This window comes from Pyrus communis, chromosome 13 (assembly GCF_963583255.1).
Source record: "Pyrus communis chromosome 13, drPyrComm1.1, whole genome shotgun sequence".
NCBI lineage: Eukaryota > Viridiplantae > Streptophyta > Magnoliopsida > Rosales > Rosaceae > Pyrus > Pyrus communis.
Window position 1 is genome coordinate 6,024,098 of NC_084815.1, and position 19,477 is coordinate 6,043,574.

General features: G+C 36.5%; 1 pseudogene; it reads right to left on the minus strand.

The window, feature by feature from the left end:
• Positions 1-4,093: 4,093 nt before the first annotated feature.
• LOC137712142 (disease resistance protein RGA2-like) lies at positions 4,094-6,604 on the minus strand (annotated as a pseudogene).
• Between the last annotated feature and the right edge of the window lie 12,873 nt (positions 6,605-19,477).

Sequence of the window (19,477 nt, forward strand, 5' to 3'; positions counted from 1 at the left end):
AGGAATTCCGTAATAAATAAATCAACTGAAATAACATACATAATTAAGTAAAAGCGTGTGAGAGACTAAAAAAAAATGTATGTTTATCATTTTTCAAAATAGAAAGATTAGCATTAGGCTAAGATATCGATAGCACCTATGGATGTAGTAATTGGGTATAGCTCATCCAAAATCAAAAGAGTGATAATGATAACATCATGAGTAGCGCACCCACCAGCCCATGGAAATGCCTTTGGGCATGAAACTTGGATTACATTCCAAATTGCATTTATATTACCATTGCCTTTTGTTTTGGTAAGTAAATGGTACTTAATATTACACTAAAGCAAAAATGCTCCTTATATGAAGGGACTCTTTTGAAACTAATGATTAAAGTAATAAACCTCTTTATTAATAAAGTTTTTTTATTTTTTATTTTTTTGATAAACTGAAAATAGTATTTCATGGCAAAGGTCAACAAAGTACAAAGAGCAAAATATATAATATATCGAGTATAATGTCTTAACCAACTAGTCTCTACACATATTTGATAAACCTTTTGGACCCAGCGTGGTTCACTACCAATATCATCAATATTGTCTTACCTTAATCATATATTGCTAGGGGGGTTAAGTTTATTACAAAAAAAACCTCGGTGATATTAGAACTAAAACTCTCACATAAAATTCATATTATTTTTTGTATTCTTTAGCAATGCTCAGTGTCTTTTATTTGAATGGGTCCTTAAATCGAAGCACAATCAAAACGAAATCGTAGTTGCTTAAAAAAACCCTATTTGTGGTACGATGGATGTTGGGAAACAACTAAAATAGAGGCAAAGAAATGAAGAGTTAGATAGAGGCCGGCCATCCCACCTTGCCCTAATCACCTTTTTTTTTCACTTTCAAAGGAAATGACTCCACTTCCCCACCTTCTTCCAATGGCATGTGCATGAGTGATGGTGTGGGCAAACCACTTTAGTGTGATTGTCATCCGTATGAGTATGACATTTAGAAAGAGAAAAAAAAGACTGAAAAAGCAAATGGTATTTCACTGTAGAATCTCTATTGATCGAGAATTTGAGATTGGGATCTCTCTTTACCAGACATGCATCATGACCCTTGTACCATGGATTGTCTCACCTCTTTTGGGCACAAATGTACTTTTCCTCTCTCTCTCTCTCTCCCCGCCTGTCTTGCATTCATGTATTTTCCAGTCTCTCTCTTGTCACTCATGTTCTTTGTAACCTAGCTAATTTCCAATCCATGCACAAAAGTGTTTTCGACCCAAGAATTTCACCTGTTTATAATCAGATGAATCTCATTGTATGTTTCATGTATATAGGTTGTTTAAAGAAAAATGTTTTCGGCCTAAACTGCAAACTACTATTAATTTTCATTGTGAACTTTTATTTTGCCTACTAGAAATTTAGCCTATTCGGACATTTAAATTTCACTTCATACTACGAGAAAGAAAATTATCTCACCCTTATATAAATTTATGGCTCTACCCTTGATTATAGTTAATAACACATCGTCTGGACATTGCCATTAGGATAACAAAGTTAGCGTTCTCGTTGTGAACATTTTATTACATTGTCAAAATATGTTATACGGTTGTGATTACATTATAAAAATTTTGTTGAAATTAAAATGCATCGTAAACTAACCTTTTGCAAACCTATTTCGCAAATTTCAGTTTCGAAAGTCGTTCTCGGTTAAACTACCATATGCATTCTTATAATCTTAGAAATGCAATTTTATTTGAAGCTTTCGTTTTTACGTTTTCTAAGGGTTTTGTGAAAGTTACAGTCAGGCCCTTATATAATTCATGAGCGAGTTTCTTATGGGCAGCCTATCTAAGGGTTTTGTGACAGTTCGATTAACTATTTCATGTAGACACAGAACTCAGGATCCTCTCAGTAGTTTAACTATCAATATGATACTAACTAATGTGAATTTAGTTAAATATGGACGACGCATATGAAAACGTAGAACTGAATAACACCGTTCAACACACCGGCGAAGACGTAGGGGTGGATAACAACGATCAACAGACAGACCAAAATGGTGGCGTGGCGGTGAGGAGGATAATAATGGTGTGAGGTGGATAACAACACACAACCACCCCTTCTTGTGATTCCGGTGGTGGATAACAGGTATGTCCCAAAAATTAACATGGAGTTCGACTCCATTGAGAAAGTTGAAGAATTCTACGAAATGTATGGGAAGAAGGCAGGATTTGGCACGAGGAATGCCAGCACAAATTACAACACAGCATGAGAGTTGTCGAGGAAAGTATTTGTATGCTGTAGATGTGTGACATGAACTAATAATAATATAGTTACTATTTTTTTTTTTGGTTGTTATAAACAGTTGTGAAAATTAAATCAAATGGTCAAAACACCTATAGAATTAATTAGCAGCATTGAAGCCACACGATGAACAAATTATATTTCCCGCAAGTGCACGAATCAATATGATAGTATAGCAAGCAAATACGAGTGTCATACCCACAGGAATTTGTAAAGTCACCTAACAAAATCCAATTTTGTAGTGCCCACTAGAATTAAAATAAGGAAAACAACTAAACTATGAAATTCAAATAATTAACTAAAGAGAAGTTGATCAAGTAATCTTAAGTGCAGTAAATTAAAGAGAGTTTAAGTAAATAATTTCTGAAAACAATGGTTGAAACACTAGGTATCCGACTTCACCATATCAATCCAATTCTATGTCATTAGATAACTTAGTAAGAACAATTCAATTCAGGATCTAGGGTTCATTCTCTCTTTGTTATGATTATCTGTTAAGCGTCCAGGTGTAACCAAGAATTCATAATCATCAACTTAACCATGGCATCTAGTCTAAGTCAATAATCAAAAATCCATTAAGTGCAAGAAGAACAAAGAAAACCAAAAAGTGTCTTAGCATGGCGTCTGCATCAACAACAATTCATTCATCCAAGAGAGCTATCTCAAGGCTAAGCATATGGCGTCTACTATAACCTTGTCTCATATATCTAAAAATTCATATTAAAGGTAGCTAATCAATAACATGAACATAAAGAATGACTTAAGCATAATGAATGAAACTGGAAACCCTTGAATTGATAAAAGAGTAAAGTCAACTAAGACATAGAATTATCATGAAGGCTACATCGGATCCCTAGTAAATAATTTAGTTACTCATAGCCATCAAATTACAGGAAATCATAATTATGAAAGTCATAAGTACAAAGTCTAAGAAAGATATTGAAAAACCCTTAGAGAACCCCTTGGCGCCAGACTTCCTCCTTAGGTCAATCCTCTGTGCAATCTGATGAAGTGAGAGTCTCCTTCCACGTTGCTGCTCTCTTGCCTTTAAATAAACATCTAAGGAATATATAGGTAGGTTTAGGTTAGGCTTTGATTTGCCGCGATTATTGAATCCCAACCCAAACAGGAATCCCAACGTTATCAGACTTCGGTTTCCTGATCCAAACTGGACTCCACTTCCACGTAGAATTCCTGAACTGACCTTCTCGCACTAACACAGGTATAACTTCTTCTAGAAGCATCCGAATCATGATTTGTAAAATTCTGCCGAAACTAGACGTCCAGAGCTTTCCATGCATATGTGAACAATACCCAATTCGTCCTGATGAAGTTTTGACGTCCCAACGAAAATGGCAGTTCTGCGCAACATCTTCCAGCTCCAGTTAAACTTTTCACACAGAAGGCATTAAATTGTGGATTGAACAATTTAACATTTGATGATTGTTGGAATACTTCTTGACTTCAATTCTTCTCAGTTTTGATCCTTTTTGGTCTTGAAATCACCAAAAAACTCCAAAGTCTTTGCTACGGTCCATTATCTACAAAATATGCACTAAACACATCAAACAACAAATTTCACAAGAAAACATAGCATAAAACTTAGGAAATATGGGCAAAATAAATGTGACAAAAACAAAGCATGATACAATCCAAACTAGGAAAACAAGGAAAATATAAGATCAGACAACACTGATAGAAAAGTCACCAACCAGAGAGGATGAAATCATCCGAGCATTTCTCCCATTTGAGAAATGAAGTCATACAAACAAGTCCACCGGATTTGGACCAAAGAAGAGCTCAATCAATGGAAAAAGAAAAAGAAACATGTGGAACATGAGAAATCTTTTCCCAATCTTCACCAATGTCACGCTGGCATCTCCTCTCTAGGCGAGGACAATCTGCAATCTGAACTTCTCTCAAGGCAGTAAGATGATGCATTCCCTCTGGCAGGGATAACAATTTCGGACAACTTTTGAGCACAAGTTTTCTAAGCGATGTGAAACTTGTCAACTACCAAGGTAATGTATCCAAGTTCTCACAATACCAAATACACAAGACTTGAAGGGTGTTAGCAGCTCCTCGAAACCATTCAGGCAATGCCACCATTCCTGGTACAAGTACAATAAACAGTTTTTGGAGCCTCAGTGGAATTACTTGATAGTTTCCATTCGCCAAATCAAGTTGCTTACAATTATTGATTACCAGAGTGCGTAATGCAACAAGATAACTCATCTCCCGCGGCAACGAAGTTAGATTACTACACTCAACAATAAAAAGATACCGAAGTGATTTCAAGCATCCCAATCCGTTCTCCTGAAAACTTGTTTGCTTTGTGGTTAATAAAAGTGATCTGAGGCTGATCAAGTTGTTTGTTTCTCTAGGCAACTCTTCGAGATTCTTGCATTGGCCAAGAAACAGAGTTTGCAAGCTTTGTAGTTTGCAAATTTCATTGGGGAGTTTGTTTATTGCTTCATTACAAGTTAAACCCAGATACCTCAAATGCTTCAACCTGCCAATGGACCTTGGCAACACTTCTAACGCTATTTTGTATAACTTAAGCACCCTCAAATATTTGAATCTCGAAAAGCAGGAGTGAAGCAAGGATGCTTCAATAACTATTTTGTCTCCTGATATGGTCCGCACTTTGTTAAACTTCCGCAAGGTTGTTGAGACATTCTGGCCAAATTCCGAAAATGATAAGTGTCTAACATTTTCAGAAATGGCTTTGGTGCCTGCAGAGTCTACTGTAGAGCTTTCTTCTTGTGCATCAGATTGTACAAGGTCATGGATAAGATCATGCATATCAAACTTACAGGAAATATCAAAGTAACATTTCACATTTTCAAAGAAAGATCTCATCCATAACTCTCGAAAATATAGCTCACCTACATCTTCCAACTCCATACTTCCATGATCATGAGATTCAAGGATTCCATGAGCCATCCAATAATTAATCAACCCCCTGCTATCAAATTGAACATATTTCTTCTGAAGGACTGAACAGTACGCAAGGCATTGTTTCAAATGAGAGGGCAATTGCGTATAACTCAACCTCAAAGCAGGCAAAATGTGCCCACCACCCTCTCGCTCTAGTTCTCATATCTCAGAATCTCTTACCAATTTTCATTGTTGCTCATCAGTTTTTTAGTGTAGTTGACTCGCTAAAGTTCTCACTGCTAATGGAACCCCTCCACATTTCTTGACGATATCTTTTCCAATTTCGAAGAGGTTCGGATGTTGTTCCTCTTGTCCTTCTTCAAATGCACATTTCACAAACAAAGACATGCAATCCTCATTAGAGAGACCTCTTAAATTAATGTGCATTGGAACTGTGCCCATAATTGAAGCAATTGAGATATTTCTTGTCGTCACTAAGATCTTACTTCCTGATTTAACCCCTTCTATCGACAAGTCTCTAAACTCAATCCATTTTATTCGATCATCGTTCCAAACATCATCCAGAACTAGCAAAAATCTCTTATCATTTAAAGCATCTCGTAGTTTTCTTTGTAATTGATCCAGTGACAAGTTATCGCTGACCTCTATACAATAGGAAGAACTAAGAATTTCTTTTGTCATGCGAATGGCATCAAAGTTTACAGAAACATACACCCACATCCTTAATTGGAAATGGCTTACGACCCTTTCATCATTGTACAACAACTTCGCAAGTGCAGTCTTCCCTAAACCTCCAATTCCCACTATAGGGATAACAGAGACATTCCTACTCCCACTTCGATCATCACCTGATTGCATAAGAAGATCTGCAATTGCTTTTTTTCTTAGACTCTCTACCGATAATCTTTGAAGCAGTAACAAAGGGCCGGGGTGGGTCATATTATCCCTTCTATGATCACCTTGATGATGATGATGATGATCAGTGCAAAGATCAAAGAAAGCCTTATTAGCTTTAAGCTCATTTAACCTCTCTCATATCTCCTGAATTTCAAGACCTACTCTAAAGTGAAATGCAATTGGATTAGAACATCAAAAGAAACGGCGTACCTTTCTGCTTGTTCCGTGAGATGTTTCCATGACTTTACGTCTCAAAGCTTCGCAGTCGAACTCATCCAACAAATCCTCAGCATCAAGAAACACATCTTTAAGTTGTCTTACCCAATTGCATATCTTCTTGTTATGTGCTTGTTTCTCTTCAGCATCCAAGAGCACATCTTTGATGGTGAACATGGTGTGCTCAAGCTTTTGTAGGTCCGATTTGACGCCCCATGCCAAGGAAATCTCATTGTAAACAATAGAGCCTAGCTGATTTATCAGTTTAGAAACCAATTCAAAGCCTAGTTCAGCCATTCTCTTGTTGAGGAAGTGAACTGGTTTATTGGTTGCTTGCTGTCCAAAGGTATGGACGAACTGATTGTGAATATGCCTTCACCTGTCCACTGTTCATTTTTTTTTTCCAAAGGAAATACTCAACTGCGTGAAAGTTTCGAATATAATTTTTTCCGCCCATGTCATGAAGCAAACGTGATCCCCAAAGTTAGAGAAGGTCTTATTATATGCACTGTACCATCGGTAATAACAGAATGGCTGGCAGAAAATAACGGTAGCTGACGAATGAAGTGGAGAATGGTGTTGTACAAGATAAACAATGGTGGAAAAATTAGTTCAAAACAATGTCACCTTTTGGAAATGTACGATAATGGTGATGTTTCAATATACAAAATGCTTCTATGGTGATTATTGGCGAGAAAAAGAAAACAACTAGCATTCTAGCACCCGCTAAAACAAAAGTACAATTGAAGGTGAGAAAATAATTAGTTATCAGCTTTGTATTTGGCTGGTGAGAACATGTAGATGAAGAGAGAGCAATGGATGTTTTGTAAAATTAATGGGATTGGAGGCCGGGAACTGGTTTATCTTGGTTCCATATTTCTTGGCTGGATTCTATTTTACTCAGTTAACGGGGTTCGTACTTCGTGTTTGTTCAATTTTTGCTGTAACAATTCATCTTTTTTCCTTTAGCAATTGCCTAATTTTCAATTAGTGATTGGAGGGAGTAATATTATGAAGCAACAGATTAAAGGTAGTATTCCAAGAAAGAGAGAAATGTAACTTGTGTTAAAATTTGAAATGCAGATTAATGGTAGTTCCAAACTCAACCATGCTAAATTTACTTTCGCAGATCTGCATGGGGATGTTCGAGAATCAACTCAAATTATAATTAAAGACACTTCAAATTAAAGTATCAAATAATTAAGAATTTCTTACCAAAGAAAGTATTAAAGAAAAATAATTCCGAGCAAATCTATCCACCAGTACCACATGATCTTGAGAATATAAACAAAATCGTAACAACAACAACAATTAATTAGAGAAAAGCAGGCAATCTAATGATTATCAGTTGGAGTGGTACTACTTTTCTCATCAGCTTTTGTGCTCTGCGACACAGGGTTAATGTGAGGCATCCAGCTGAGTGGCAGTACTTCTGGCATGCCAAAAGGAACTCCTTCACCGATAGCATCGAATGAGAAATCAAAGTCTGTAAGTGGCTCATTGATAGCATCGAATGAGAAATCAAAGTCTGTAAGTGGCTCATTGAACCAATACTGATCCATTGTATCAACTGAAATTATGCTAGATGGATAGCCGTTATTGTTGAGTTGTGACGCATTGTTGTACATTGGCACAGATTGATCTCCAAAACCATATTGAGTGGACTGATTGTAGTACGTTGCGATTCCATTGAATGCATGACCATCTTGATTGTTGACATTCGTGCTATGAACCAACGGAATTGGCTGCATTACTTGTTGATCAGGCAAGTGTAACATTGGAGCTAAATGTCTCACCTGATCTTGATGAGCTCCATAGCCATTAATTGACCCCAATGGTGACATTAATCCGTTGTTCAATGCATAAGCACTGTGATTATTATTGATCATGTTGTATTGTCCCGCTTGATAAGAAGTCGAAGGCCCATCATGGTTCATGTTATTCCTAGGTGGCGATAGCGGTTTATGAAGCAATGGATGGTCTTGACTTTCTTGACCTTGCAATACCAGAGCTGCTGATGAATTTATCTCGTCTTCATCATCGTCAGAAACCCTTCCATTTTTTCTGTTCTTCTTGCTTTTCTTGTGCTCATATATCTTGCATAGAACCCACTTATCCAACTGCAAGCACACAATTAAAAAAAAAACCATGTTAGAAACACACAAGTTCAATAATCTCACAGGTCTCACAGTAAAGGTGATTAGTCGCGAAAAATAAAATATGAGGAATGGTACTTATCTAATAGCTTCGAATCTAATATGTTGATTAAGAAATATGAATAAAAAAATCTCAATTTTCATCAAAGTAACATGTAGATGTTTGTGTGGCGGATCAAAATTTCTTACCCCAACGATGGTACATTTAACTGAAGTCAAGTTCTACTTCGAATATGAAGGATTATACTTTTTTTTTTTTTAATCAAAAACTGTTTTTATATTTTACCAACCCATCAATTTGGTCATTCATGTTTCAAAGTTCAAACGCATTAATTTAGTCATTCATCTATTGACTTAGTCATCAATTTCGTCATTGTTGTTAGATTCAGTTAAAAATGACATGAAATTGGCTCCTGTGGGATTTGTTTCCTCCTACTAATAAATTCACCATTATAATAAACATCCATTTGAACTGAACTGAGATGAAAAAGCATGAAATTGTTTTCTCAATTAAGAGTGGATGAAATTTTTTCTTTTCTTTTAAGTTCACACATTTTTAGGGGAATCTAACGGCAAGGATGAAATTGATAACCAAGCCAATAGATGAAGGACTAAATCGATGAATTTAAAAGGCCAAACTTATGAGTTGATAAAACACAAACGACCATTGGGATAACACCCCAAGGATTATATGAGAGGAAATGAAAATATGGGAGTACATACCTTGGTGTCACGATCACCTGGAGCTGGTCCATCTGATGGCTGGTATTTTCTAATCGTGTATTCTTGCATAATCCAATCAGTCTTTGTTCCCTTCTTTTGTGTTCCTAAAAAAAAGACCAATGTGTTCTTGTACCCAATAGTTTTGCCCCTTTCTCTGATATTTTTATTCCCACCAGTTGCTTTCCAAAACCCATCAGCAGCTGTACGGCTGGGACGACAACCATTTGGGTACTTTTTGTCCCTTGGGGTAAAGAAGTACATTTCAGGGTCTTCCGGTAATTGATACTTTTCTGAATGGCAACAACAAAACAAGAAGTGCATGAATTAGTATAAACTATATACACTGTAATTACCATTAAAACAAAATTGGAGAAATTATGAATTACTAGTAATTCTAAAAACTAAATAATGAAAAAAAAAAAATCTCAAAACCAGATGTATATTTTCGTCTGCATGAAAATTTTGCACACTTAAAAACATATTAAGGTTTAGGGTTTATTAATCTCAACAACATTTATATATACCCTAATGAATCTCATAAAAACCCTGCTAAATGATTTATATCAATTAATTTTACATTAACCTTAGAATTTGCTTCTCACATGAGACTTGCATGACATGGTATATACTACCATTGTGCCTTGCTGACGATACATTGTCATGCAGTGAGACACATACATGTCGTTGTACCATTGACACGACACGTCATGGTGGTGGTGCACCCGTGCCGTGTGCGTGTGCGTGTGTGTGTGAGAGAGAGAGAGAGAGATAAACCTGCAAGTTTCTTGGGGTTGAAGTCATAGATATGAAGGTCAGTGATTCTGCTGTTGACGGGTTGGGGGTGGTAAATGTTATTCATGAGTTTCCTGGTCAAATAAAAAGAAATCAACTCTTGATCAGTAGGACAAAACCTCCATCCTGGTGGAATCCCCAACACAAGACGCTCATTCCTCATCATCTGCTTCGGGTCCTCCTTATCATGTCGACCATGATGATGTTCATGTTGATGACCGTGATATTGTTGTCCTCCCTCTTGGCCATCTAAGGCTGCTGCTGCAGGAGGAGCACTGTGACTGTAAGTAGGGTTAGTACTAGTACTAGCCATAATTCACAAGTCGCTTTTAGTGTTCGATTGTTGTTATTATTCTTATTATATTAATTTTTTGGAAGAGAGGCCGCTGATCTTATATATAGAATATTTATTGGAGGAGGGACAACTCCTAATCACCTTGGGTCTAGGAAATCCATTTGAGAAATTAATATCATTATAGGGTTCGTATTACCAGGAAAATTTTAAACATATTCATAGTTCTTGTTGAACACTGTTTTTTGAAATTCTGGGCGAACAGGATTTATACATATTATGTGAGAAATCGGACGGCTATTATTAATTAGATTTATACATGTGTTATATAATAAAGTTTAGAAAAATATATATTTATGGTCGGTTCGGTACTACTGAATATATGGTGAGGAGATCCTGACCCCATATCAAATAATCGGTATATATTCGGTATCGGTTACCGAACAATTCGGAGGTTTTATGGTTTCGCGGTTTTCGATATTTTGTTTGGAACTTTTAAAATAAGATTTTTCTATTTTCTTGCTGATCAAGATACCGTCTCTTGATAATCATAATCCTTTTGGACATGAATTCAGATTTTAAATTCTTTTTTTTTTTTGTTTGGAGACGATAAATAATATGAAAATAAAAACGTGCCCAGATTTTCGGACTACTATTACTATCCTGCTCTTATTCGGTTATTACAACCCCTATTCTTACGGCTCCGCGAGCAGGACGGGACGGAAATGTCATTACCACGTATATTTCATTTGGTGCATCACGAGCCCTTTTACTCGCCATCAAACTGCAAACTTCGATTGCAACACAGTAGAAGTGCTTACATTTGATGCATCACGTGTGAGCCCTTTTGCTCGCCTTTTTTGGCTTGTTTTGGGTTTATTTTAACTCATCTTCTTTTGCTGTTTAGTTTTCTAACTTAGTTATATACACTTCGAAAAATCTACGATGCTCCGAACCATGTCACATGACTGCAAAAGAAAAAGAAGAAGAGATTTTGTGATAGAACGTAAGATTTATCTAAATTACAGAGAGAGAGAGAGAGAGAGAGAGAGAGAGAGAGAGAGAGAGAGAGAGAGAGAGAGAGAGAGAGAGAGAGAGAGAGAGAGAGAGAGAGAGAGGAGTTGCAGTGCAAGGAGGAAGAAGAAAGGGACTCGGTACTTACAAAATATCAGAACCAGTTTTGCCTGACAGACTAATCCGTCGGGCAAACTAATTTGGTTCGTTGGACAAAGCTTGCATGGAAATGCCATGCAGTTCAAATTTTGGCAAAAAAATTGGTTGGAATGTAGTAGCTTTGCCCGACAAACCTTTTTGCTAGGCAAACTAAGTTAGTTCGTCAGGCAAAGATTGCATAGAAATAACGTGCAGTTCAAATTTGGCGAAAAAATTTGATGGGAATGTAGTACCTTTGCCCGACAAATCTAATACTTTGTGATGCGATATAAAATAGCACACAAATTAAACCCCTTTTTTTGACAATTGTAGTATGGATAAGTAGGGATCGTTTTAGGCCGGGATTAGGAGGGACTGCTAATCTACTCAAATAGACTCAATTACACTAAACTAGACTCAAAAACAGAAAACTAGACTCTAATGACTCAAAACAAACTAGAATGACTCAAAATAACACAAAACAAGCAAATTGACTCAAAACAGAAACTAAGGTTGATTTTGGACGAATTCTGACTTTACTTTGACTCAAAACACTAAAGGAAACAAATTTAAATAGGTCCTAACTAAGTAAACACAAAATATTAAAGGGGGGGGGGGATTGGTTTTGATGAATTTAAAACTTAAACAAATAGATTTAAAGACTCTAAACAACTTTGAACGAAATTGGGTGTTTTAATAGGTGATAGGCTAGCTAGAGGGTTCTTCTCCACACATGACACATATGCATACAAATCGATTTCCAATTATTATTCCAAGAAACCATGAATGACAATGCCCCAAGTTAACCGTGAACAACACAAATTAACCATCAGATTTCTCTCATTTCTTTGAATTGGACTCATCGACGCAATCAAATTATTCTTATCAAGTTCCCTATATAAACAACATGATAAAGATACATATCAAAGATCATTAAGTTCTATGGAAATCGTAAGCATTGACATGACATTCGTAACTATAAAAAGCATGATACTTTTGCCAGGAATTTTACTTAACACGATCGTAACTAGCGACATCCACTACTTGCAAAAATAAGTTCATAACGATTAGGTGAAAATCCCTTATATTTTAACATCAAATTCATGCATGCAAACTAAGCATGCACCCTCAATCAACATACAAGAATAAATTATCAATCAAGCAATTAAGCAAATCACATTCATGTTTTATGAAGCAATAATTGGATGAAATCAATTCATATCACATATGTTCATGGCTTTGAATTCTCCTGTAGCCAAAACGAAATTAGTTCCTCATGTTCGCAATCAAACAAAGATAACTTAAATTCAACATTGAAAACAAAAGATTGAATACACCTAGAAACGCTCCAACAATCCAAACTTGAATGGCAGGCACGGCTCCAAGAGTCTCCTCTCCTTTCTCCTTGTAAGGCTATGGCACAAGGTGTTTGTGTATGAAATTTGGTTATTACGGATGAGTGGTGTGAATTGTGGTGAAGGATGGTTGAATGGATGAATGGTTCGATCTCCTTTGTGCAGCAAAAACATATAATTAAAGGGAGAAAAGGCAAGGCATTAATTAATTAATTTTGGGAAAGATTTGCTCTCCAAATCCTCAAGGAAAAAGGGTAAATAATGTCAAAATCCAAGAGCAAAAGGGAAGGAAATATGTGGCAGGACTTAGAGGGAAAGGGAAGGGTTTTGCGGCAAAGGAAAAGGTGTTCTAGAAGGAAAGGTGCGGCTCCCTTTAGGAATTAGGATTAGGCCTTCTAGAAACATACATTTAAGTGTTCTAATATAATTAGGGATCCTCCTTGCAGCTGGAACTTAGGTAGTGAAGGATTAGGATTGACTAAGTCAAAATATGGTAGTTTGGCTCTTGTTTCCTTCTTTCTTTGCTGAGATCCATATCTTGTTTGTCTTAAATTAATTCTTCCATGCCTTTAGCATATTCTTAGCCATTCTTGAACTTCAATTTCGTCCATCCACCTTGCTCCATGCATGTGCTATCCATTCCAAGCCCAAAACTGCTCTAAAATGCTCCAAATTGCCTTTTCTTGCCATTTTAACCAATTGAACCTACAAACACACGAAAATAGCTTAAATCACTATAATAAATAGAAAATAACTAAGTAAATGCAAGGAAATAAGCTAACAAAGTTGCATAAATATGCTCCTATCAAATTCCCCCACACTTAGCTTTTGCTAGTCCTCGAGCAAAACAAAACAAGCAAAACACAATCTAGACCTTCCAACATTCGCCTCAGGGATTTTCAATGCAACATGACGTATTAAAAATCACCACTCTCATAGATTTTAACTATCCTTACTCTTGAGTAAACACTTAATCGCAGTCACCACTCACTAGCTTGCATTTAATCAATTAAAACAACATTTTGAAAGTAGTAACATGCCTTAGAGAATTCCCTCAATTCCTCACCAGATATACTCTCTATTTTCACAAAGATTTTCTGACTACACTCCCTACACTAGGTATATGTGAGAAGATTGATGTAAACATGGAGACTAACACTCACATATGTTATAACAAAGAAAGCATTTTTTTGGAATTATTAATATAACATGTATATGATCTCCCTAGAAGCAAGAACTAGAGATACCATATGCTCATACCAATTTCAAACTCTACATATTGAAACACATAACAATCAAGATAGAAGTCTAAGGGTTGTAACGGGGCTAAGGTATTGGCTAACAAAGAAAGGTTAAGGATAAACAAAGGTTCTTAAAGCAATACGAAACAAAATAATGAAATAAACACTTAGAATTGACTTTTGAATGCAGAAATCAACTTTAAACACCCATAGGAGATTCACACAACACTTAGGGCCAGATTCAAACTTTTGGACTCTTTCTTCAACAACCAACACTTGTGAATTCATTCTCATTTATTTCTCAACTCTTTTCCTTTCTTTTTTTTTTTTTTTTTTTTTTTTTGAGTTTCCAAAGAAAAACCTTCCCCCACACTTGTTTTTTTGCAAAATGTAAATCAAGAGGAATCCCCTCAAAGTCATGCTCCACTATTCTTTAAGAACAAGGGTATGGATAGTCCTATTCCAGGCTAGGTAAGGATAATGTCGTTAACAAAGAAAATAGGCTAAATAAGGCTCAAAAGGGTTAAACCTACAATACATATGCAAAGGCACAAGGCTTTTTGGCTCTGGTTTAACTAAACAACTTCATCTTATTGTATGTTATGCAATCAATTTTATGCTTTGAATGAGACGGGCATGAGTTTTAGTATTTGGAACTATAATGATGAAAACGCATTCTAAGTAGCAATTAAGCAAAGAAATAATGAGATCATGCAACGACTTTAGAAAACAAGAATATCACATATTAATAACTCTCCAAACAAAGTTTAGGATCAAGTCTCTCAGGGTTGTAGCGTTAGTTTGAGTTCCTACCTTCAAGCGTGTTACAAAACTGATTTTTTTCCTTTTGTGATTATATGTGAATTTGTAAATGACAACTACAACTAAGCATAAACCAAAGAGCATTCAAACTTCCATCCATGTTTGTAACTTTCTTTAACAGTCATGCAATTAAAAACCAAATCCTCACCATTATGTTGGAAGGTACCCTAAGACACAAACAAACATAAAAAATGACTTTTTTTTGGGTTTTTTCGAAACTTTTTCGAATTTTTTTTCAAAATTTTCGGATTTTCTGTTATAGGACACATTAAAACACTTCAAAACACAATAAAAACACTTAAAAACAGTGAGTAACAACTTTAGAAGTGATGGGTGATAAAATCTAACGAAATTCATGAAAAACACACTATGTTTACCCCCCCCCCCCCCAACACTTAAACCAAACATTGCCATCAATGTTTCAAACATAGACTCACACACAAGCTATCAAACCACACAACTAACAAACATGATAATTATGGCAAAGTAAAAACAATAAAGAGTAGGGTTAAGGAACGCAAATCTGGTTGGGAATGCCGGAGATTCCTAGGTCTTCTTTATTTAAATGCATAGGTTGCCTCCCAAGAAGCGCTTGCTTTTACGTCTTCCAACCGGATGATACCTCCTTTTAAGCTCTATTAGTGCCCACGGCATGGAGGGGTACATCCTCCACGACATGCTCCTCAAAATACTTATAGTAAGGCTCTATCAATTGAAGGGGATAATGATCCTTTTTTATTGTGGCGTTGAGCGTTCTAAAGTCAATGTAAACTCTCTCACCACCTTGGATTCGATTGGGTACTTGAACCAAATAACATAACAACCTATTAGTTGAAATGGGAATTGGAATTGGAATAGGTGGCTCACCAATACACTGCAACGAAGGCTCAAAAGTGGCAGCACTGTCAACAACTTCATTAGGGATGCTCTCAGCCAGATTGGGTGTTTTGAGGGTAGTGGCATGTTCCTTGTGCTCCACTCCAATTCCCTCTTTGATGGTGGTTCGAAATACATCCTTCTTGATAGGTGTTGTTGAACGCTCCTGCCCTAAATTTTTAATCACATCTATGGCAAAACAAAAATGAACATCATTAGGATTCTTAACAGATTCAGAAACATTGAATTTAATCATATCACCACCAAACTCCATTGTTAATGCTCCCTTGGCCACATCAATCTTGGTTTGGGCTGTTTTCATGAATAATCTTCCAAGTAGGATCGGCAAAGGAGGAGAATGGGTCGAATCCTCCATTTCAAGCACATAGAAATCAGCCGAAAAGATTAAATAATTAACCTGCACCAAAACATCTTCCAAAACTCCTTTCGGATATGCATTATATCGATCGACTAATTGAATAATAACTCCATCATTTTTCAGCTCTTCTAAATTCATAGATGCATAAATAGAGTAAGGCATGACATTAATGGATGCACCTAGGTCTAACATGGCATGCTCAAACCTTGTATTACCAATAACACAAGGGATAGTGAAACTACTAGGATTTTTGCATTTAGGTGGCAGATTCCTTTGCAACATTGCAGAGACATTTTCACGTACATGTACCAACTCTTTCTCCCAAATTCGTTTCTTTGTTGTATGAAGCTTCTTCAAAAACTTAGCATACTTTGGAATTTGCTTTATTGCCTCAAGAAGCGGGATATTGACTTGCACTTTCCTAAATGTCTCTAGAATGTCTTTTTCATTCTCTTCGTGCCTAGATTGTGTAAACCGGCTAGAAAAGGCACATTTAGTGGATTAGGGTTAGAATGAACCAAATTTGGACCTAACTTACCTAAATTGGATGGTCTAGGATCCCTTGAAAGCTGCGGCAAAGGTTGCTCTACCCTTGCTCTACCCTAACAAACAATTTCGTTGCCTAATGTTTAGTTTTTTTAATTTAATTGTATAAATTTAGTTTTTTTTTAATTTAATAGTTTTTTTATTTTATTTTTTGGTAAAAAATAGTTTTTTAATTTAACTGTAAAAGAATTCATTTTTAATTTAATTGCTCAACGAACAAATTTATCGGGTAATGTTTTTTTTTTTTAACTGTATTATTTTTATTTTTTTAATTAAATATTTTTGCTCGATTTGCCTAATTTTGCCGATAAAATTTTCGGTTTCCGTTGAACAAAATTTTGTCAGCCAAACTGTAATTTCTTGTAATGTTTGTTAGGTGAGTTGGCAGCTAATAGTTCACCATGATGAGAAAGTGTTTGGGCCCAAAATGTTATTTTTGGGCCAAGCGTAGGTTCGATCCAAAGCTTTTCCAAGTTGGGCCAAGCGTAGGTTCGGCCCAAAGCTTTTCCAAATATACTATGTGGTGGTCCCTGGCCATTCAGTAAAGATGGTTGAGTCCTATTGCAAGAAGGAGTAGTTTGGATAAGCAGATGGGTCGAATAAGTCCCAATACGATGAGGAAGCCTAGTGCAATACGGATTCTCGACCGGCAATGAATACGGCTTCAAAAGAGGGGTAAGTTCAAAGTCCTAATAGGAGTAGGATTGGTCAAGAAAAAGTTGGAACAAAATAAGAAGTCCTAATCCGAATACGGTTTTAACTTGATCTTAAGGAGGATTTATTGCTATAAATAGAGAGCAGAGTGCATCATTCAAGGTCTCTCCAATTCAACACACAACTACCCTGTGCAAACCTCTCAAACACTTTGAGATTTTTTTATTCTCTTTTTCCGCCAACGCATCTTCAGTTTGGATAAACATCACTGTGAAGGCAACCGGTGAACATCTTCAGTTTGGATAAATAGCATTGTTGCCGTAGAATCAGCTGACCGATGAGCATCTTCAGTTTGGATAAACAGTACTGCATTGAGGCCGACTGGTTACCTATCCAAGTCTCGGTCGAGAAGGGTTTCCGAATCCTTATTAGCAGAGGTCATCTTATTAACCTTCTCGGTGAAGTAAGGTGTTACGAGTTATGACATCCGGCGCATTAAACGCCGAGTGATTTTATGATTGGATACTCATAAGTGAGTTTCAGAGTTCGGCATTCTGATAGCCGAACCACACTTACCATCAAGACATACATCTCCTTTGAGTACTTGTGTCCATATAGTTTGGTGTCGATTTGATATGCTTATACTCTTACGAGTATAATCACTGTGACCGAATCCGACGTCGACGATTCGTGAACTTCGCAAAACTAGCAGCCTTGTCTTCAGGCTCGAGACTCCAAATACCGAGATTTGTTCCTTCCCCGGCTGCAATCGTAAGATTAAGAAGTCAGCATCACACTCAACGCAACATTAACAAATTTTACTCCTTGGCCGAGCTCAGCTGATGAGTTGGCACGCACCGTATTCAACCGAAGGACGTAGTTAGCTTATTAGTTACTTGGCCTACGCGTCACGTAGGCTTTGTAATTTATAGAGTCAACAAAAAGCCATTCATCTATTAAGTTTTTCCAGCTCATGATAATTTATCCTAAGTCTATAAGGAATTATAATCATAGAGGATTAAATTGTTTTCCCAATTGGAGTTGTTTTCCTAATAGGAGTAGGATTCATAACTAGATTTCAATTAGGATTAATAATCCTTATTAAAGAAGACCCTTATTATGTCTATATAAAGGGGCTATTGTACTAGTTTTGAATTGAAGGGAGCAAAACAATAAATTGTATACCACTCAAAAGATTAGAGTGAGAGAATATTGTAAAGTGTGTGCGAGACAAAAGAAAAGAGATAGTGTATTTCTTGTTTTTGTTCTTTCGGGTTTTTCGTCAATTCCTAGTTCTAGAGATTTGGCAAGATTACTGGTTGTACTAGTTATTGATATAGTGAAAGATTGTTGTTGTTGTCCCATGGACGTAGGCACATATTGCTGAATCACGTAAATTCTTGGTGTTATTTATCTTGGTTATTTGTTTTCGATTTCCAGAGTTTGTTCTATTTTTCCCATTCTTAACTCAACAAGTGGTATCAAAGCCAAGTTTGGCTGATATCTATTTAGAATGGAGAGTGCAACCCGCTTAAATTAGGTTACGTGGAAATCAAGTGGAGGACATGCTTTATAAAAGGTGTTAAGAGCAAGCCACCAAGTATGTCTAATGTTGATTGGACCAATGAAGATAAGAGATGTTTTCTGGCAAAGAAGTCTATAATTGCCTTTGCCAATGACGATGGTAGTTTTTATCAGAGAGAGGCTGGTCAAGAGAAGTTCGATCAATGGGAGTTTGGTCAAGAAGAGCAATCCTATTTTTTTTTGGTATACATTCCTCATGGTCTGGAGGGGGAGATTGTTAGGTTTTTCCAGCCTATGATAAGTTGTCCTAACTCCTAAGTCTATAAGGAATTATAGTCTTAGAGGATTAAATTGTTTTCCCAATTGGAGTTAATTTCTCAATTGGAGTAGGATTCATAACTAGATTCCAAATAGGATTAATAATCCTTATTGAAAAAGACCTTTATTATATCTATATAAAGGGGCTATTGTACTAGTTTTGAATTGAAGGGAGCAAAACAATGAATTGTGTCACATCCCGGCTCGGGGTCCACCACATATAGGGCCCACTCCACCACCGTAGCATGATATTATCCACTTTGGGCCTCGACCATGTCCTAATGGTTTTGTTTCTGGGAACTCACACGAGAACTTCCTAGTGGGTCACCCATCATGGGAG